At 49.3% G+C, this 22,716-nt stretch overlaps 1 protein-coding gene across 2 annotated transcripts in view; it reads right to left on the minus strand.

The window, feature by feature from the left end:
* LOC127057958 (testis-expressed protein 2-like) overlaps nucleotides 1-10,916 on the minus strand; it is a 35,790-nt gene extending 24,874 nt beyond the window's left edge. For both annotated transcript variants that reach the window (XM_050967260.1, XM_050967261.1), the window contains exon 1: nucleotides 10,814-10,916. The gene's annotated coding sequence lies outside the window, so the exon portion shown is untranslated. The remainder of the gene's footprint in view (nucleotides 1-10,813) is intronic.
* Nucleotides 10,917-22,716: the final 11,800 nt, after the last annotated feature.

Below are 22,716 nucleotides of genomic sequence, written 5' to 3' on the forward strand. Positions count from 1 at the left end.
CATCCAAAAATATCAAACTAACACAACAACCCTCTCGAGCTCTGCCGAGCAATTGGTCAAAAAATCAGGTGGGAAACATTATTAATAATTATTTGCATTTGTGGTTATGCATTATTGGGAGAGGAAGGCTGTTCCGATGGCTAAGGCATTGGGCTGGGACTCGGGAGATCTAGGTTCAATTCCGGACTCTGTGCTGACTTCCTCTGTGACTCTGGGCAAGTGACGTAGGCCCAGTTCCTTGGCTTTATTTAGGCACCTAAGTCCCATAGAAATCAATGGGAGTTAAGCGCCGAAGTACCTTTCAAGATCTGTGGTCTCATTCCCCCCACTGTAATATGAAGATCATAATGCTTCCTTTACGGGCCCCCTTTATTGACTTTGCCTGTTTGGACTGTGGGCTCTTTGGGACAGGGACTGTCTCTCACTATGAGTATGTACAGCCCCTAGCACAGTGGGGCCCTGACTCTGTGGGGGCTGCTAGGTGTCACTACAATACAAATAATAAATGACAGTATTTGCTATTCGAGCAAAAGTTACTTGTGTCTATAGAATATGCAAAATCTGGAGGCCATGTTGTTTGTAGCCAAGATAATGTAACAAATCCATGGCCACCTAGGAACAGGAAGGTTATTGCTAATGACCAGGGCTGGTTCTAGGGTTGGGTGAGCCAGGGGGTTACCCTGGGTGCCAACTTCCAGAGAGCACTGAAGTGCTGTGCTGCTTGGCTTGTGTATGTGTGCATACACACACATGCTCCAAGCATAACTGACCAGCTGTTTTTCGAGTGTGTTTTTTTTCCTCTCAGCCGCTTGGGAGGGGGCAGGAGTGGGGTGAAAACGTTTACCGCTCTGGCCAGCAAAACTCCTGCTAATGACACACTGCATGGCCACTTGGAATGTCATTGTGATAGCTGGGCTAGAACTCTGCTCCCCGTAGCTCCAAAAGCACAGATCGCTTACGCTACAGGAGAATCTTTGTTAGCAGTATAGGGCCCATGACACACAGTTGGGCAATGCTTATTCCATCCAGTAAGGGGCAGAAGGGATATCAACCTCAGCCAGTTTGTTACTGTGCCAAGCAGTGTACTCAAAATGAGTAGTTAGAAATGAATTCCAAAGCAGACTCCATGTTTCTGTGTTCCTGTTCCAAATAGCCAGGCTGGGGTGTCCAGTGCTCCTCAGATTTACAGTGGGGAAAAATAATGTTTAGCATTTCTAGAGCTTTTGGGGCCCTGCTGTCAGCGCGTGCATCTAGCCTGGCTTGCTGACACCAGGGCTGCGTTGGACTCTGGATTGTCAAAGAACTTTACAGACATGAATTGATTACAGACCGTGCAGCAGCTGCCTCTGGCTCAGTTTATATAATCTCATGCTTCATGGGCTTCATATTCCCTACCTCCTCCTGATTTACATGAGCAAATTGTTCCCAGAATAAACCTGACGGATGCCCCAGTCCATCCAGGAATCATTGCTGAGAGGGAGAGGGCTGGAGAGCATCGACTTGGGGCTCCAGAGAGCACTGCACTGGACCTAGCCCCTGTATTTTGCCGGAGAGCTCCCTGTCTAGCTACAAGGCCTTTGCAAACGCTTCCTTTTGCAGTCAGCTGCATAGATGCGGCACGTTTGTTAGCAATGGTGACTGATTTGTGTTCATGCTCCTGCCACTGTCAGGAGGCGTCTAGACGTGAAGAACAAAGACGTCTGTTCAATTGCACTTAACCAGCCTCTCAGCAGCAGCCATCGCATATCATTCATCTCATCCTTCTGCACTGTGTGGTAGATGGATATTTACCTCCTTCCAGGGAGATCACAAGAGAAGGCACTGAGGAAGCTGAGGTTAACCTTGCAGCTTTTGCAGCGTGCTGATGTTCGAGCTTCAGGGTTCGTGATACCCTGAACTGCTGTCGCCAGTTGTCTTGAAGCTAAACTAGCCTCACATTTTCTGAATGTGCCTGGCACGTCCCAGCCCCCCTGGGAGGCAGGACAGCTATTCTCATCCCCATTGTAGAGATTGCTAAACAAAGGCAAAGTGAAGTTAAGATCAAGCAAGAGCATCGGCGACAGAGCTGGGGAGAGAATCCAGTGACAGCTATTACAGGTGTGCCTAGAGACCCCTGTTAGGCCCCCTTGTCTCTACCCCAAAGAGTTTACACTCAAAGTAACCCAGCAGTCCGGACTCCCATTTCCCTGCTCTGCGCACCAGCAAAAACAGCCTTCATTTCCTCCTATGGACAATGGGGCATGCAAGTCCCAGAAAGGGTTAATATCGGGGTAGAGGTGTACCACTGAAAGAAGCTAAAACATAAATATTTTCCTAAGGTTCCTTTGTCCTTGTAACTAACACCTGCAGTTGCCCCAGGGATGTTACACAATTGCCAGTGGGAATGGAGCAGGTCTGAGCAATTTCCATCCCTCCCATAGATAACAAAGCAGTGTACAAAGTAGGGTGAGTATCATGATCCCTATTTTACAGATAGGGAAACTGAAGCCTAGAGAAGTGAAGCGACTTGCCCAAGAGGCAGAGCTGGGACTTGACCTGGCTCTCAGTGCAGTGCTCAGACTGCTGCCCCTACTGCCTCTGGCAGAAAAACCTACCCACGGATTAGGGTGTGGCCCACGCTGTGAAAATAGCTGTGAACGCTCGAGTCACGTGGCCATTGTGCAGATTCCCTAGTGCTGCTTGCTCGCAAACAAGAGCAGACTGTCCTGAGTCACGGTATCGTCTCCACCCACTGAGCCTGCTGCCCCCTGGGTACCAGAACTAGCTCCACGTACGGAATCGGCAGATACTGGCTAAGAGCAGCTTTTGCATTCAGAGCCAGATCCTGAGAGGCCCTGACCCTTTCCGGTGAAAGCAGCAAGTGCTTGACGGCTCAGCACCTCTTAGAACTTGGCCTTTCTTCAATTATCCCAGTCATATTTTGCTTGGTTTTTAAAAGCTAAAAAGTCCTGTATCCGAAGAGGCCATTAATACATTGGCAGCCTGTTCAGTATTAACAGCCTGTATTTATATAGTAGCTTTCATCTGGAGAGAACTCAAGGTATGGTACATGCTATATCAGGGGTCAGCAACCTTTCAGCAGCGCTGTGCCGAGTCTTCGTGTGTACACTCTAACTTAGGGCTTTGCGTGCTGCTAATACATTGTAACAATTTTTAGAAGGTCTCTCTGTAAGTCTATAATATATAACTAAACTACTGTTATGTGTAAAGTAAACAAGGTTTTCAAAATGTTTCAGAAGCTTTATTTAAAATTAAATTAAAATGCAGATCTTCTTAGTTCAGTGTGATCCTTGCCCTTGCTTTTCCTTGCTGAGTTTTCCAATGTCTGGTGGCACATACTTGGATACTTTAAGCTGCACACAGGCTTCTGAGCGATCAGTTGTTAACCAGCTGGAACCCCAGATCAGCAGCTGAGGTGAGTGGAACTGGTGGCTGGTAGGGCCGGAGGCCTGGACCTTGTCTGGCAGGGGGCCTGCCCTGGAACTCCAACTGGAAGCAAGGTGAGCAAAGTATGCCTAGTGGTCTGTGATGGGATCTTAGATGGGGTGGGATCTGAGTTACTACAGAGAATTCTTTCCTGGGTGCTGGCTGGTGACTCTTGCCCACATGCTCAGGGTTTAGCTGGTCGCCATATTTGGGGTCGGGAAGGAGTTTTTCTCCAGGGCAGATTGGCAGAGGCCCTGGAGGTTTTTCACCTTCCTCTGCAGCAGGGTGCAGGGGTCACTTGCTGGAGGATTCTCTGCAGTTTGAGGTCTTCAAACCACAGTTTGAGGACTTCAATAACTCAGACATAGGTTAGGGGTTTGTTACAGGAGTGGGTGGATGAGATTCTGTGGCCTGCATTGTGCAGGAGGTCAGACTAGATGATCATAATGGTCCCTTCTGACCTTAAAGTCTATGAGTGGGGCTGCGGCAGGGGACCCTGGCTGGCAAGGGGCCAGCAGCTGGAATCCCAGATCAGCGGTGGGCTGAGTGGCTGAGCCCACCCTGCGTGCCATCAAAAATCAGCTCACGTGCCACCTTTGGCATGCATGCCATAGGTTGCCAACCCCTGTGCTATATATAATATACTGAAATGCAGCCATCTCTGGGGAACAAAGGCAGCAGCACATTGCACTACCTCAGGGGGAGGAGGAAGGCTCGCCAAGGATGCCAGGATAAATCCTTATCCTTAAGCTGGGGATCAGACAGGGGCCACTAATGGCCACGCAAAGCAGGCTGCACCTTGGCTACAGGTCTTGTCAGAAAGATTTACACTCACTCCATGCAGTGTGCATCTCTTCTGAAAGGTTGAAGAGCTGAAGACTCTGCTGGGATGTCAGTGAGGACTTTCAGACACAGTAGGTAGGTTAAACCTGGTGCTTAGAACTCGTAGCCGTCCCCTGTGATTTTTATAGTTGAGCCTTGGATGATACCGCGCGGGCCAGATTAGGGTTCAAAATGGCAAATATTTAACCAGGGGAATTCTCTGGCTGCCATCTTTCCTTGCTGCCCACGTTGTGTTAATTGTGCCAGTTCCTCAATTCAACCATAAAAAAGGCTCTTCGCACAAGAATTTCAGCCTGCTTTGTAGATCCAAGAGGTCTGAGAAGCACTTGAGCTAATCTAAACCCAAGAGCAGACCCATTTTGACCCACAGCTCATGGAAGAGCATACAATAGAATGATAACGAATAAAACTCATTATACCAGTGGCAACTTTCATCTGAGGGTCTCAAAGCGCTTTCCAAACACTACTGAATTGAGCCTCCCTGGAAAGTAGGGGATTAGTAGCCTCATGAGGAAACTGAGGCACAGAGGTGAAATATGATTCTTTTGTTTTCTGCCTACTGCTTCAAACCCGTCACCCTTCCTTTGAATGGTATCCTGCTCTGTGTGGATAACTAAGCTCACTATTCCCCCACTGTTGTGTCTTTCATTCTTTACACACCGTACAGAATATGAAGGAACCTCATGGCACATAAATGTGACTTGCCAGGCCTCGTTCCATGAATACACCACCAGAGTGCTGGTGACTTCTGAAATGCAAACAGCGGGGAGGGTCACTGGAAAGCTCACCAACTGTTTTTTGAGGCATATTACCCAGTTCTGTCCACCTTGCAAGGTGCTACAAACATCTGCACAGACAAGCGAGTCAAAAGTGACTACAGAGTTTGGATGTGTCAATTTTTAAGGGCCAAATTTGAGACCTCCTAAAGAGGGCTGATTTTCAGAAAGTGCTGAACACCTCCTCTCCCCCAGCAAAGAGTCCCTTTAAGGATCTCAGATTGGTCACCCAAACACTGTGGCACTCAAAATCACTTCTCACTTTTGAAAATTTTGGCCAAAAATACTAGGAATGGGGTCTTAGCTGGATCCAAACTTCCTCAGAGCTCGTAGGTGTTTGGATCCAGGGTTCTGATTTGATCCAATATAGAGGTGAAGGAGAGCTGCATCCCGAAATGATCCAGTGTTTAGGATTGTTCATTTGGTCTGATCTTTCTTGGAGAGCACATCCATGTCTCTAGTCTGATAACACTTTAATTGCACAAAGCTGTAACGGCTACCGTAGTTATTTACCATATTACCATGTTTATTAAAATGAACATGTGATGCTTACAAATGCTATGCAATCATTTTGTAATATAAAGGTTCATCCAACTGGAAGCTATCCAATTAAAGCTCCCAGCATCTTATCCCCAGATGAGCCACTGCCAAATTAGGGGTTGCGTTTGTTGCAAAATTAGCCAGAGTTAATTGAAAAAATAATTTCCAGGAGTTCTCTCCAGCCTATTAAACCTGTCAGTGACTGCTTGAGCAGGGAGCGGGCTGCTAGTGGAGACTGCACCAGAGTTTTGCTTTACTTCAAAGAGACTGATTTATGAGCCAACCAAAAGGGTGAAAAATCCCTCATCTAATTGTCACTGAAATATACAGATACAGAAAACTGCTGTCGTTATGAGTCTGGGGACTGGAGAGCTCCTTCAGTTGCTCTTTGATTAGGAAGTGATGCAGTTTGAAGGAGACCAAACTGCAATCAAAAGATGTAAATTATCTGCATATCAGGTTAGCACTGAGGTGTTAGCAGAAGGATGTCAGGCTCAGGACTACAACTGCAGGAAGTTGCAGGTGAGGACTGAGGGGCAGTGGCAGAGCTGTGTGGGTGGGGAGTCCAGGGCTGGAATGGGGGCTGGGAGAGGGGGCTGCAGGACAGCTCTGAGGTGCATTGGCAGAGCTGGATCAGACCAACAGCTGAAATAGTAGGGTGGGTGCAGGCTAGAAGTGAGGTGCCCAGTGGGCATGGGGAAGGCTGTGTGTCTGGGTAGAGGGCCATTGGCAGGACTGGGCCAGGAAGCTCAGTCCCAACCTCCTCTGCCCTGCCTAGCTGGCGCCATCCCAGTTTTTCACCTTTGTGAGCACTGACATTCACAGCTCGGCCCAGATAAAAATAAAAACGACAGGTACAGAACGTGTGACCACACTCCCCCTCGTGCCTCTGGGTCACTGCGTAAGTGCCGGGCTGATCATGAGGTGAGATGGAAGGTGCTGAGAGTGTCACTTTAAAATGGCCTGGAGAGCTGGAGGGAGGGGGTAGTATGAGTGCCCTCTTCTCCTGGAGGGGCTGAATTTTGATCTCGGAGAGGTGGGGGTAGCCCCAGTGATGGAGGTGTAACTGAACACCCAGTTCCCGGTTCCCTTTACTGATACAGCTCAGGGAGAAATTTCTGTCTTCCGCAGGGGATGCAAACTTAATCCCAACCTGACCACTGGCTCAAGGAGGGGGCGTTCTTAAGTCTTTTAAGGAGTCCACATTAGCCTCTGGTTCTCTTTCTGGCTCAAAATACGACCAAGGGACTCTTGCAGGAGGCTGTGTGGCCTAGAGCTCAGGCTTCTGGGTTAGGAGTCGGATGACCTAGGCCCTAGGCCCAGTTATGACCTCTGGGTAGGTGCTTCCCCTCCTTTGTTGTCTCTGTTTAGAGTGGAAGCTCTTTGGGGCAGGGACTCTCTCTTACTATGTGACTAGAAAGCAGCTAGCACAAAGGGCCCTGATCCCAGGTGCATTAGAATAACTTCTGTTCAGGCACTCGCTCCACGACAGGCTCGTCTCTGAGGGGTCAGGGATCTCTTAGGGAGACCCCCGAGCAGCTCTCGGCATTGCTGTTTTCTCTGACTCTAAGCATATAACTCACATCCAAGAGCACGGGCATCAAGGAGAGAGCCCCATTCCAGTGCTGACGAGCAGCAGAAATCCTGCTGTGCAGGCAGCGGGATTCAGACATGGGGTCTGCATGTGTTCAAGGGAGATGAGCGCTACATCTCTCATTGACCTCCACTGGAATGGGCCGTTAGCCCTGCTGCGATTCGGGACTCGGGCTGTCTGTCCACTTGCCCGTATCTGCTGCCACTAACGCTGCGCTGCGCCTCACAGAGATCAGGCTGGCCGTACACAAATAATAAATACCCAGTATGAAAAATAACATCGCTTGTTCTACAGACCACAGAACAAGGCAGGTAAGTCGTGTCCTCAGCTCCCCGTTCCCCATGGGCCCCACTGCCACCTCCAGTGACTTGCTGCTCTCTGATCCATAGGACACACGCTGCAGCGAGAGGTCCTCGCTTAATGGTCCCTCGGCACCTGCCACCGATAACAAATTCCGCCTTGTTCTCTGGGGAGGGAGCTTTGCAGAAATCGATCTGCGATGAATGACTGACCTAATTTGAAATGGCAGCATCCAGAAGGCAGAGTGGCTGGCACCGCTTGCCTGGGCACAGAGATTTCAAAGCCCTAGGCACAGCCCTTGTTCGATTCGGAGCTGCGCCCAGATCACTTGTTCGTAACCAAAGAACAGTCAGAGGCGTCCATGTGCACTTGGATAGTCACTCTGCTCTGAGCCTAGAGCAGGGGTTCTCAACCTGCAGGCTGCTTGCGGCCCAGTCAGCACACAGCTGTGTCCCATGTGACATCCTCAGGGCCAGAAAGGGAGCATATATATTGTGTGGATGTGTCCCCCATAACACAGAGAGAGCTGTATAGGCGGCCCACCCTGATAAATAGGTTTAGAACCACTGGTCTAGAAGGAGCGGGGGCGCTGATGTTCAGAGCATATCGCGGCCCTGGCTTGTTACTTGGAAATAATTGGAAAAGGACAAAACTATGGGGGCTGTGCCCTTTCTTTGCTTCTTCCTGTTGGAGAAAAGGCTGGAGCAGGCATGTTTTCTTCTATTTTCAAAATGTGTCTCCATTTTTTTTTACATTAAAAATTCAGGCCTTGTCTCCATGAACTACTGGGCTTATAACATGAAAGGTATCGAGGAAGAGAGGGGATTGCTTGTGATTTTTATTCAGTTTTATCTAACGGTCCCTTCAGAATCTGGAAAAGAGCTCTCTTTACTATGGAACGAGCGCCTTCAGCTAAAGACTTGGAAAGCACCTAATCCACATCCCTGAGTCAGCCAAGGAGCTATCCAGCAAAAACAGGGAAGAAAAGACTTGAGATGCCTGATATTTATAAGGGGAAAAAGAACCCTGCATGCCAACACGCTCACTCATGCATGCACCTTTCAGATCCCATAAAGAAGCAAAACAAAGGAGATTGAATCCAAATTCTTTCTTTTACAGGTCACCTTCAGAGCTACTTGGTTCTCCTGCAGCATTAATGGCCGACATCCACCCCAGTACATCCCCCTGATAAAAGCTATAGGCAGGATCTTGCAAAGGGCTGTGGGTGGGTAGCAGGGGCTGGACTGCAGGATTGGAGCCTCAATATTACTGGCTGCTGGCATTGCATCCAGCAGCCCTTATACATGCAAGCAGCTCGCTGATCCTGTGGGGATCTCAAGGAAATCTCCTGGGGCAACTGCATGGAGGCTCTCTCTTTGCTTCCAGTCTGTCTCCCAGCCACCCTGGAGTCTCCTACTGACCCTGGACAATACGGCTGTGCTGTTAGTATTCCTTGACAGCAGCAGCCCCCTGAGCCCAGGGAGGGCGGTGATCCCTGGAGCAGAGGAGGAAGATTCAGTGTGTTGCCTTGCTCCTGTTTACCCTATGGGTTTGGGGGATTGGAAGAAGCCTGTGGAGCCCAACTGCTACCCTCAGGTTCCCAGCTCTCCCTTCCTTGCCCTCTCTCCATCTGTGGATCTAGATCCACAGGGAGCCCCCCACAGACAGCCATTGGAGGTGCATATAGAAGAGCTTCCCCCCTCTCTACACCCCTAGACTGATCCATTCTCATGATCCAAGGCATAGTGCATTCAGCCTGCAAAGTCCTTGGGGAAGGGGCTGTCTGTACAGCAGGGTGCACACATCTGCAGGCAATAGACATAAATAACAATGACCACTGCTCTGGGAAGAGAGATGCCATGGTGCCAGGTCTGTTAATTCTGCACCCTTCCCCAGTACTGGATTCACTAGAAAGACAAGTAAAACTCATGCCAAAGCAGCTGCAGAGACTTCTGCTTGGCTAGCGGGATCCTGACTGCACCGAGAGGGGAGACACAAAGGCCTTCCCCCTCTGTTGCGTCCACCAGTCGCCAAGTAGGAGCAGGATTCTAAGGATCCGTTAAAACTCCAGCAGCATTGCGGGGATCAGCTGGTCACTGCCAGGTGCTTGGGAAGGAGATGGTCTTGGGTCTAGGCTGCCCTGCCAGTAGTCCTCTCGCCTGACCTTGAAGCCTTGCCTTTAGTCTCTAAAAGCATCTTACTCTCCACACCTAGTGTTTGGTCTCTGAAAGGGTGGGGTTTTTTTGTGGTGGAGGGGGAGTCGAGGCGGTAAGAGGACGGTGGCTTTTTCTGCTGTGGATCTCTAAGCCTAAACCCTGGGAAACCAGCCAGTCATTCTCCATAGTTCACCAAACCCTCATCCGATGTTAAAATGGTCCATCTTACTGAGAGGAGAAAACCCCCATGAGCCATCACCAATCTACTGCAGCACCTGGTCCCCACAGTTGAAGATACCATTGAGGCTACATGGCAGATAGCTCAGTGGTTTGAGCATTGACCTGCTAAACGCAGGGTTGTGAGTTCAATCATTGATGGGGCCACTTACGAATCTGGGGCAAAATCAGTACTTGGTCCTGCTAGTAAAGGCAGGGGGGGCTGGACTTGATGACCTTTCAGTTCTATGAGATAGGCATATCTCCATATTAACTAGATCACCTTGAAAGTCTCTACTGGATGCTGAACTCACCAGACGTTCCTCACAGCTGCCCTCCAGTTATATATAATCCACATCAGACTTATAGAACAGGTGAATTCATGTCTGGTCAGGTTTGAACTGCTTGTAGTTGAAAACCCATCCCTACTCTACTACATATATTCCACTAGTGACACGAGTTTTTGAGGTTCACAACAAATTCTGCAGAAACGTGTTACACAAACACGCGTGTGAATCCATTCACCCTGGGTGTCTCTAAGTGGGCGACTGTCCGGAGAACTTTTCTTTTTGTAATTTCTTGAGCGCCTCACAACTCATTGCATTGGTGACAATTTCTAGCCATAACAGCTGCTGTATTATCCTGCTGCTTCCAACGCGGCGCGGGTGGCCGGCCCCCAGAGGACTTTCCCTGGGGTGTGTAGAGCACACAGCCCGCCCCGAAATCCTTCCAGCCCTGTGCTCTTCCTGGGTGGCCCCTAACGCGAGGACAAACTCCTGGTTGAGACACAAGCTGCCTCTGGGATTTGAATCGTGAGGTGTAAGCCCATCGCAGCCCCTGGGGCTGGTCTTTGTGCACCGCCCTCCGGCCACGCAGCCCGGCTGCAACCCAGGCTGCAAAACCAAAGGTCCCACTCGCGACTCTCCTGTTTGCCTCCAGCTCGAGGTTTCCGCGGAACTCACCTGCCTGGGAGCCGGGGAAGGGGGGCGGCGGGCGGGGCTGTTCGGCCCCCCGGGATCCTTCAGCTGGAGAAGCGCCCGGGAATGGCACCGCAGCGGCGATCCGCCCACGAGCGGCAGCCCACGCGAGAGAGGGGCCCACGCCGAGACCCCCGGCGCCTGGGCGGTGCTGCTGCAAGCAGCGGCCTGCCTGGCACTGTCCCTGTGGGCTGAACTCGGCTCCCAGAGTCCCGGCACCTGCTCCCGGTCCCTCTGCCGCGGCGGAGCCGGGCCAGCTCGGTGCGTGGCGGAGCTTAGCGCGGGTCTCCCCAGGAGCAGCGCCCCGCACCGCCCGCTCGCATCGCAGACTGCTCCGGGGCGCGCCGGGGAGGGAGCGCGGCTGGCTGGCGGGGAGCAGCCCGGCGGCCCGGGCACCGGCTCATGGTCAGCCCCGGCTGCTGCGGCGCTGGCAGGGCTGGTGCTTTCCGCAGCCGGAGCCTTGCAGAGCCCCCCCTCCCCTTGTCACGTTGCCAAAGCAGCGCCAGCCTCCCATAGCTTGGGGGTGCGAAGAAGGGTCCCCCAGATGCAGGGGTGGCAGAAGGGCTCCGTCCTGCTGCTGGTTATGAAGGTGAACAATGGGCCCCTCCGCTGTGCCCCAGAGGCCAGATGCTATAAATACCACCCCCCCGCGCCCTCCCCTCAGCCCCCCGGCCCGGTGCTAACGTGACTGCAGCTGGCACGTCTCCCGCTGCACGCTGCTCACTGGAACGGGGAAAGGGCAGCGGCGTGCGGGTCCCCCAGGCAGCCTCTGCGAGCGGGGTCGGTCCAGAGTCCAGCCGCAGCCCCTGCGAGCGGAGGGGGGGTGGGGGGCTTTCAGTGTCTCTGTTTTAAGGAACAGTGGCAGCTCAACCGGGGAAAGCAGGGGACAAAATCCAGTGGAAGCAGGTTCATGTCCCCCCAAATCCAATGAAACCTTCCCATCCTGGCGTTCGCAAGCCCAGCATTGCAGGGCCCTGCTAGCGGAAAATTAACCAGGAGGCGGTGGGTGAAGAGAAACCATCCAGTGTGTTGGTAGGGGCCAGACTGAACGAAATGCAAAAAGTAAACAAACAAGAGCCTGCGAAAGGAAAATCGGGGACTGGTCCTGAGCTGGTGCGAAGGGGCCCCTCTCCCTTGTCCGGAGTGGAGCTGGCTCCCCCTGGTTAAACTCCTTTCCCTTTGACTAAGGGCAGGAAATCCATGTTGTTAAAATACCACCAGCCTGCCCTCATTCAAATCCAAGCAGGGAGTTTATAATCCATAAAACAAGGGACCACCCTGGGAGCCCCACTGCTGTATGTGTGAGGACATCATCCCATGTGCTGTGTTCTGTCTTACAGAGCTCAGGCTCTTTGGGACAGGGGCTGCCTATGCTTGTGGGTATTCCAGGGTTCTGAGCATGTGCTAAACAAGAGCAAACAAACAAACTGTATGGTTGTATGGTTTCAAGGGTGAATCTCTCCATGCTCAGTGCAGGATCAGGGTGGTGGTTCTGGACCTTCTAGGATCACTTCAAATTCTCCCATATTAACAGCCCAGTTCAGCTGTGGGCGATGCTTTCTTTTCTTTTTTTTTTATTGCCCTGTTGATGTATTTTCAATGCCCTATACTGAGGCTGGGATGATGAGTGCTGGGAGCTCACAGGATACGGGCTGCAACAGAGGCCTCAGTCCTGCTGCTCCCATTAACATCCCTAACGAAACGCTAGGATCAGGCCCTCTAGGGAATATTGCAACAGGACAGCTGAGATTCCTGACTGGATGGCTGCAGTGCCCTCTATCTGGGGTGTCAGCTGAAGACTGCTTCAAAGCTTCAGCTAGGCAGAATGCAGCTGCGGGTGTACTCAGGGATATACACCTTGCCCCTCTGCCGCGTAGCTTGCACTGGCATCTGAGTCAGTTCTGGATACAGTTTAAGGTGAGAGATTTTAAAATCTATACATTCCTTTAGGACGTTACCCCTGTTCTTATATGATGTTTAAATATGTAACCCTTGTTACCTGAGAGGCCAGCCAAAAATTCAGGATCTTGCATGTTGTTCCAGTTAGCAGGAGAAATTGGTGACGAGTCTGGTGTTACTTTGATACAATCCTGTGTATTTACGAAGAAGGTACGAAGTCCTGTTTCCCTGCACCCAGCAAGAATCAAACAGCAGGAGACGGTTTCTTTGCTCGCAGGTCCAGGCCCCTGTTAGCCAGCACTCAGCCCCAAAAGCTCTCTCTCTAGACTTTTTGCAGTGCCATGCTCCCACAGCTTGTTATGACAGTACCTGGTGCTTCCTTGTTGCCTTCTCTCTTAGCTTCTGCCTGCTGTTTCTCTCACAGACACACTCACCCCTTCACAACAAGAGCTAATACATCCCCTGTGCCCATATGTGCTTTTTGCTTTGGGCAGTGACATATGCCTGTGTCTGGGGTGGAGACTGCTATTGTTTCAACTACCTAGTTACCTGACTTTTTACAACTATCTTACATGCAGGGCAGTGGTTACCTTCCCCTAGCCCCACACAATTTCAAAGAGGTTTGACCTGTCTCAACCCATAACATTATAGTAGTGTCTAGAAGCCCCAGCCAAAATCAGGGACCCATCATCACACACACTGAACCCTTGGGAAAGCCAGGAGGAGAAACCAGGTACAGCTAGTCAGAAAACAGTAAGTACTGTTCAGGCAAAATTTTGAAATAAATCATTTTTTTATTCAAAAAATTTCATGGATTTTTTTTAATTCAAAAAATTTCATGGATTTTTTTTCCCCAACAACCCCTACAAATAGGGCCGGCTCTAGCCATTTCGCTGCCCCAAGCATGGCTGCACGCCGTGGGGGGTGCTTTGCCGCTCATCGGTCCCGCAGCTCCAGTGGACCTCCCGCAGGCGTGATTGTGGATGCTCCACCGGAGCCGGGGGACCAGAGGACCCTCCGCAGGCACGCTTGCGGGAGGTCCACTGGAGCCGCCTGCCGCCATCCCGGCAACCAGCAGAGCGCCCCCTGTGGCGTGCCGCCCCAAGGATGCGCTTGGCGCGCTGGGGCCTGGAGCCAGCCCTGCCTACAAAACAAAACTAATGTCTCCCCCTTGCCCTCCCCCTCCAGTTTTTTGGTTGGTTTTGGTTTCTAAAAATTAAATATTTTTTAGTAGTTGGCATTTTAGGTATTTATACTGTTTGTTTTAGAAAACTGAGAACTTTGTTGTTGAAGAAGTGGAAAAATTCAGACAGATACAAAAACTTCTTGTCAATATTTTTCTTTATAAAAGAGGCCAGTTTTAGGTAGAAAATCTCTTTCAAACAGAAATATGTAGACACCTGCTCAAACCAGGAGGCAGCATAGCCACATGTGCAGGTGGATTTTATTATGTGGATACCAAAGATCACCATCTCATTTCACAAAAGTCACCAAGGAGCCATCAAAGGTGACAATCTCCAAGCACAGCCAGAGACTACAAGAAGTACATGGTTCTTCACAGCTCACTGCCAAACCAAATCAGTTTGATTTCCTTAAAATGGCTTTTAAAACTAGAGGGGCATGTCCTACATTTGTTCCATGCCTGGTATTTGAATTCTGTGCCATTGTCTGCTCTGTGGCCACTCTAAAGGCTATAGCTGGGGATTAAGAAGCCAGATATTAACTAGCCAGTTTCCGCCTCACTCCGAAGTGTTTACTACGGAGGCTATTTTAAGCAGTTCTATAATCTGAGACACAGCCCTTTGCTGGCAGACGTATCCTGGAGGCAGCGGCATCATTAAAATCTTGTTATAACAATAGCTGAACATATGTATTATTCATGCAACAAACCACAGCTGGGAGTGTTGCATTCACTAGCGGCCCCCCGGGAACAAGCTACCATTATTAATGAGACAGCTGGGGAGAAGAGAATCTGTTTTTAAGGGCCTACTCCTGATTGGTGCTGGGAGCCTGAGGCTCTAACGGGAATCAGGGGTACCTGGTATCTCTCTGGATCTGGCCCCAATTCTCTTGTAGAGTAATGAGACCAAATCTGGCCCGTATTTGCAGCACTGTTTGCAACCAGTAGGGGATGCCCATGCATAAGGAAGGACAATTTTTGGCCCAAAATGCTTTAGTTACACTTTCAATGCAACAGCAAAATGCCTTATTAACTGATGCCTGTATTATGGTAATTGCAGGGCCATCCCCCTCTAGGATACTAGTTCAAATCCAACCTGGGCTACCAACTGCTGGAAGTGGCATAATGTTAAGCGACCTACTTGTTTCACTCTGGTTCCCAGTGGACACAAACATATTTATCACAGCAGGTTAAAGACGGAAGGGCCAGTGGGAGCAGAGATGGGCCAGAACCAGAACCAACACACTCAGTTTGAACCCCACCCCCAATATTAGTCTCTGGAATAATTCCTGAGCCCTGCTGGCTCTTCCTGACAGACAGACACTAGCTCTTTAGTGAGAAAGCTATTGAGAGAAGGGCTGTACATGGGACAGTTTGAGACACATGGCGTCCTCCCATGTTATTACCCAGCACGTGGGGCATGAAACCAGGCCTAAGGGACCTCCACAGAATGCCCCACAAAAGGGGAGTTGCCCGGCTGAGGGTGGAGCGGAAGCTCTGAGGCTTGGGAGTGTGGCTGGGGCAGACCTGCACCTGGCTATTCTGCACCCCTGTAAAGCCCCATAGAGGCCACTGAAACAAGGTACACGGTAGTCCCTGCAGAGGCGAGGCCTTAGCTGTCTTTCCTCTATTCCAACACCAGCACAGGAAGCAACCTGGGGCCTGGCTACTTCCAACACCCTTAGCAGGGACTGGAAACCACCCGGAGTAGTTGACTGCACAGGCTGAATAAGAGTAAACAGCTTGTGGCCCAACCCGGTGCTGCTGCGCTCCATCACACACCTCGATACCCCTCCCCGTCCCTCCAACCCCGCTGGAGATCCCCCTCCCCCATTTCCTCTGTAGCCTTCCTTGCACCCCTTCATCTTTCTTCCCTCATGCTCGATACTGCTCTTACCCTGCCTCCTCTCCTCCCTCCAGGGCCACCCTGCGCTGCTGCCTTTTCAACAGCTTGGCACTGGGACCTCCGCTTTAGTGGGAACCTATTGCTTGAATCCAAATGAGTTGGGGAGGGAGGACAGACGGAGAGAGGGATTCAGGGGCTCTGGAACATCAGTTCTCTTAGTGATAACAGGACCTAATGCACATTGACAGGTGTAGACATAACTCAGATCAATGATGATAGACAGATGACGGAGAGCTAGGCTGGGAAGTTGTTCATTCATACAGGCTGATTTGGAATAATACATGGATTATGATTATGATTTATTAATATTATGCTTTCCCCTCTTATGGCAGATTTCATCCGAGGAGTCATAACAGCTTAGCAACTGTTAAGACTCACAGCGACTTGGCAGGGTAAGCCAGTGTGACTATCTATACTTTATTGATGCTGGAACCAAGGATCCAAGAATGTAAGTGACTTGGGCGCCTAGAATTTAAGTGACTTGTCCAACGTCAACCAATAGGTTAGTGACAGAGTTGGGAACAGGACCCAGGCGTCCTGACTCGGCACACGGTGGCACAAGACTTTTTGGGTACGTAGCATGACAGGTATCTTGAGAAAGAAACCAAACAGAGAGTGTCAACTTGAGTTCATTGTTCATTTCCATGTCCAGGGCAGGATCAGGAAGGGGAGCATCATGGGATGGGCTTAAGAGCTGATCCAGGTAGGTTGAGGGACAAACATTCATGGAGACAGTGGCAACGAAAGGGAAAGCTAAACTATCACTAAAAATTCTGCCAGGGCCAATATACTGGATCTTACCCTTTGGATCTTCTTTCCTCCTTGATCAATAACCTTTGACAAGTTTGCAATCACAATCCTCTGGGGGGAGTGAAGTGCTCAACGCAGCAGGAGCTGGGGTAGGTGGTTTGTGACACTGGTAATGTTAGTGGCTTTGCTTCTAGAGAAAGGCTTTGCATTGCATCTGGAGGCAGAGGAATTTCTCCTGTGACCGTGGGGTGAAGATCTGCCTGAAACTAGCAGCAGAAAATACTGGGGGGAAGTGTCAACACTTACAAAATATCGATGCCGTGCATGTGGTGGGAATATACAGCCGGACTCCTGCACTCACATGGCACCTGATTCGAAACCTACAGAAATCAATAGGAGTCAGTGGTCTCTGGACTGTGCAGGTATGGGGAAGGGCAAGAAGGAAATATCCTTTTCACATCTAGTTTCTAAGAGAAATTCCTTGGCCCCTTGTGAAGGAACAAGGTGTTGTGTCTTTAAACCCATAGCTCCTTTAATCAAAGCCTTGAGGCTCAGTAGTGAGGACATACCTGGGAGCTTTGCTGGTCATTCCTGCCCTGCCTGGGTAACCACCCAGGACAAACTAAATTCCCAGCCTCCTGTCCCAGCATGCAATGGGCTCAGTGTAAAATTTTGGCTAGAATTTAGATAGGGGACAGACTCCCTTCTGCTTGTTCCAAAGTCCTCGTGCTTTCCCCAGGGTGTGGAGAAAACTATCTGATCTCTCTTGAAGCAGAGGTGGAGGTGCTAATGTTCATACCCCCATCCTCCGCTCTTCACGGCTCCTACACTAAAGCATCGATCTCAGCAGCTGAAGAAACAGAGTCAGAGGCTAGCCCAGTGATGCGCTGAACATGGTGTGAGAAAACGTTTTTACTGCTAATAAAGAGGCCAGACACCAGAACACTCCTCTAGAGCAGACGGGAGTTTGCACTGGTATTTTTCAGCAAGGTCAAATGTGCGATGAAATAACAAGGTCTCAGAGATAAAACACATCAATTACTGAAGAGTACAAAACCTTCAGCATCAGCAGGAGTTGCAAAATCACTGGGCTGGTGCTTACGGGGACAGATCTTTGCAGTAGGTGGAGTGTATTACAGGCTCAGCTATCCAGGCAGATGGTAGGTGACAAATTCAGGGTGCTGAGGAGTGCCAGCAATTTGATCACTTAGACAAAGTGTGACAAGGCACTGCTAGGAAAGCCCTTAATCAGCTCCTGCTGCCCCAGCCCCAATCAGGGGGAATGGATTGGGGCTGGGTAAATAGCCAGTGCTTGGAACTGCTGGCACCTGCCAGCCTCATTAGCAGGAGCTAAAAGGCTGCGAGGAAGCGGAAGAAGGGTGGAGACCAAGAGGGGAAGGTCAGGCTCAGATGGGGGAAGGAGTCTGTTGCTGGTCAGGCCGGAGTGAGGCCAAGCCATGTAAATAGTAGGAAACTGGTGGTAGGAAATGAACACAAAATAAAGGGAATGGGTGTTGCACCAGCTTGGAGCATCCCTGAGTCTTTAAGGAGCGGGGCCAAGGGGCCGAATCCTATGGGGCGCGGCATGCACCCCATTACACGAAGGTTTAACCTGGCTACATGACTAGTCGTAACCGGTTTGGGATTACGGAAAGTCCCATCGAACTCTGCAGCACTACAGGGCTGTTGCCAGCCAGACACAAGGGAAGAGAATTCTGCAGCCGCAAAGAACTGCCTCTGCCTGTAAGTCCCTAATCTGGGGGATTTGCTACAGTCTGCAGGATCCCACTTTGCACCATTAAACAGCTATAATAATGCAACCCACACTGCAGATCCAGGGTGTTAGATAGACACCGCCAAACTCCGCTCAAGAGGTCTTTTACAAACACTCGCCGAGGCATCCTGAATGGAAAAGCTTCTCCTAGTAGGCTCAAGGAAGAGTGATTAGCATTGGGAACATTTGCCAAGTGCCTGCAATGCCCCTGTAAAATGGGAATTCAATAAGTTCAGTTGCCATCTTTTGCAGACTCAATGTTCTGTAAGATTTGGTTCCTTGGCCTCAAGGAGATTGAGAATCGCTGGTGCATGGGAAGGGCTCTGCCTCTGATAGGGTTGCCAACTCTGTTTTGATTTATTCTGGGAGGTTTCATCCCTGATATAATAGCATTAGTGACTGACCTACTGTCGTCTAAAACGCTTTCACGACAGAGCCATCATTTTTCTTTCGGAGGAAATAAGGAGCATTGTGTGAATCATATTTTCACATTTTAAGCATGTTGCATAAACAAACAATACTGCAAAATCTCCAGTTGTACGGTAATGTGAATCTTATTTTTAAATCGCAAGATTGGGTTCAAGTCACTTAGCTTGTTAATACATGTTTAAATGTGTGCGTGTAGGCGTGCATGGGGGTGTTAGTTTATTCCATTGCTTTAAAATACAGAAAACAATAGAGCATGCCATTAGAAAATGACAGACACAGTAAAACTTCATAGATTAGCCTTATGGAACGAAAAATGCTCGATGACACAAAATGTGTTCTGCTGTAAATTCACTGGCTTTGCGAAGGCAGTTTTTATAGTCGGGGGGTCTTTACACCTGTTGTCATTGTAACAACAGTCGTACATGGTACATTTGGAGCTGCTGTGTTTTGAAGAGCCCTCACCATCATCTATGTCTGTTCTCTTTGTTTGAAAGCGCGAGATAGTTGCAGTGAGCATGGACTAAAGAGACAACGCGAACGTGCCCGCATGCATGTGTAGATCAGTGATGGTGCACAGACTTTACGTCATGACATAAAATGTCGCACAAGGTAAAGAAATACAAGCACAATGAAACTGCTGGGCAGGCAAACATACATTACCATGGCATTTTAAACACTGGCTGGGCTAGTGTATAAATTGGATTCAGCGTTCAACATTCGCTTCCAGAATGCCCTGTGATTTATCTCCTAGGTTGCTCTCAGCCATCTCCTGGAGATTTAAATGTAATCCCAAGAGACTCAACGGCAATCTTGGAGGGCTGCCAACCGTACTTCTGAAAAGGATTGAAAATGACCCCATAGGAAATATGGGGTGTTTCAGACCCAGCGGTAAATCCCCTGGGAGGGGGACAGAGGAAAATGCATGAGATGCAATTGCTGAGTTTCTGCTGAGTGCTGCCTTTGGAAGTCAGAGGGCAGAGCTGTGCTAAGCATACGCACAGATAAACGGCCCCATCCGTACTCAGGTTAAATCAGGAGTGACGCCTCTGAAGCTAATGGAGTTGCACCAGGGTAAAACTGACAGGAGCAGTGACTTGAGGCCTGGCCAGTGGGCCTGATTCTAATCTCATGTAGACTGCTGTGAATCAAAAGCAGCTTCACAGAAGTCAGTGGAGTTACACTAGTGTGGAACCAGTGGGGGGCGGGGGGCGGGGGGAGAGGAGAATCAGGTTCCAGGGGTAACTGCACCAACATCATCAGTGTAAAACCAGTCTAAGGGAGATCAGAATCAGGCCAGTATCTTGGGCACTAGGGCAAGCTAACCTAGTCCTACTTGTCTATCTAGGCTGCAGGCATTTGGACCAGGGGCTGTGTGCAGCTGTTCAAACAAACTCTATCTGTGCAATGGAGAGTGTAGCTGCAGAGTGACATGGTGGGTGGGGTCAGGTTCTCAGCCTGAGAAGAGTGTCTCTAGATTGCTATCAGGGAGATTTTAAAATTTCAGTAGCTGGTGCTGAACATCCTTCTGAGATACTTATAGAAGAAAAGAGTTATCATCATTGGATGAGACTACATCATCTGTTTTTTTCTCTAATACAGAACAGCAATATTTATTGAACATTTCTTCTTTTTTTGCATTATTATTGAAGTTTCTACCATTTCCATCTAGTAATGGACCAACAACAGTATCAGGATTCTTTTTGTTCTTAATATACATAGAAAACTCCTTATTGTCTTTAAATCCTCTAGTTGTTTGCATAGCAATGAATGGGGCCTGCGGTCTCTTTATAGGGTTAGATAGTGTATGTTATCACTAAGTAACTTTCATCCTGACTTCTCAAGTGTCAGGTATGGAACCAGAACAGGTACAAGCTGGGTAGCAGCAGTCTTCTATCATGATCCTAAAGCAGCCTCTGCTAGAATTAATTCTCCATAACCCAGTGACTCAATATACTCTGCTGATGTTGCCCTCCAGGCTAGTGATTTCTGTGATGCAAGGGAGAGCAAAAGCATCAGTTAAATAACTGATTGGGACTCAGGTGCCCTGAGTTCAATTTCTGGCTCTGCCACTGCCTCCTGTGTGACTTGGACAAGTCATTGATTCTCTCTGGGCCTCAGTTCTCCACCTTTAAAATGGGAATAATAATGCTGCTTTTCTTCCACCCTTTGTCTATCTTATTATCTACTTAGATTGTAAACTGTTTGGGTCGAGCCCTGTCACTTGTTATGTGCTTGTACAGCACCTACCACAATGGTGTCCTGTCCTTGATTAGTGCCTTATCTCATTATTGCAATGCAAATTCATAAGCATTTAAGGCCAGAAAGGATCACCTAGTCTGGCCTCCTGGGCATCCCAGCTTCATACATTTCACCCACTTACCCCTGTATTAAGTCCGGTCACTTGTGTTTGGCTAAAGCATCTCTTCCACTCTGGATCTGAAGACAGCAAGAGAGAGAATCCACCACTTTCCTGGGGAGTATGTTCCAACGGTTAGTCACCCTCAGTGGTAACAATTTGTGCCTTTCCAATTTCAGTTTGTCTGGCTCCAGCGTTCCAGGCATTGATTCTTGTTTTGACTTTCTCCACTAGATTAAAGAGCCCTATAGCATCCAGTATTTTCTCCCTCTGAAGGTACTTATACACTGTAATCAGTAATAACAGAAATGTGACACCGTTCCCCTGGGAACTGTACTGAGACAGGTTTCAGAGTGGTAGCCGTGTCAGTCTGTATCAGCAAAAAAACCAGGAGTACTTGTGATACCTTAGAGACTAACAAATTTATTTATATAAATTTGTTAACTTATATAAATTTGTTACTTTATGCCCAAATAAATTTGTTAGTCTCTTAGATGCCACAAGGAATCATAGAATCAGAGAATATCAGGGTTGGAAGGGACCTCAGGAGGTCATCTAGTCCAACCCCCTGCTCAAAGCAGGACCAATCCCCAACTAAATCATCCCAGCCAGGGCTTTATCAAGCCTGACCTTAAAAACCTCTAAGGAAGGAGATTCCACTTTTGAGGACTCCTTGTTGTTTTTGCTGTACTGAGACAGTGCATTTGACAAAGGCCATCAGTTGTCAGAAGGAAACTGACTTGATTGGATTTATCTTTGAGGTGAAGAGCTCCACCTCCCACTCCAAATCAGTTCCCCCCCTAGGAACTTGCCCAGGGAGAGTATGAGATTGCTGTTGATTATTCATTTGTGCAGATTAGTGATGTCCCTGAGCGTAACAAGCAGCTCAAAATATACCACTTTAGATGAGGGAGGTATGGAAGTGTCCTTCACAAACTCTTTGCAGCTAAACCAGGCAAAATCCATTATTCTGCAGCGTTGCTTGCTTGCTGCTGCAGGGCCTGGGTTGCTACCAGCCATGTGCCATTCACATTTCTTCAGTGTCCAGATGACACATGAAATGTCTGGTGCATCAGGCAGATCCCTGCAGGCTTGTGTATAATGAAATATTCAGCTCATTGGGAAGGTTACGAGGACCCTGTAGAGGGAGCAATTTCTATTCAAACAGGGAATGTCAAGATGAACATTCTGGGCCAGATTCCAATGTCAGCTACCCCAGGGTAAATCCAGAGTAACTGAGCTGGGTTCTTGGGAGTTACTCCTGATTTGCACGGCCACATGAAGGGGAGAAAATCAGGGCTAAATGAGGAGGGGGAGTAGGAAGAGAAGCCAACAGAAGACTGAAGTTAAAGCAGGCCCCTGCCGCACCTTGGTTTCTAGCAGTGGTAACTCCCTTAAAGCCGTGGAGTCAGCCGGTTTACACTGGTTGGGTGACCAGATGGCCCGATTTCATAGGGACAGTCCTGATTTTTGGGTCTTTTTCTTATATAGGCTCCTATTACCCCCCACCCTCCTCCTGATTTTTCACACTTGCTGTCTGGTCACCCTATGCACTGAGGCCAGTGGGAGGTAAGCGGGAGGCCACGCAGGCCCA

Source organism: Gopherus flavomarginatus, chromosome 9 (genome assembly GCF_025201925.1).
Source record: "Gopherus flavomarginatus isolate rGopFla2 chromosome 9, rGopFla2.mat.asm, whole genome shotgun sequence".
In the NCBI taxonomy this organism is placed as follows: Eukaryota; Metazoa; Chordata; order Testudines; family Testudinidae; genus Gopherus; species Gopherus flavomarginatus.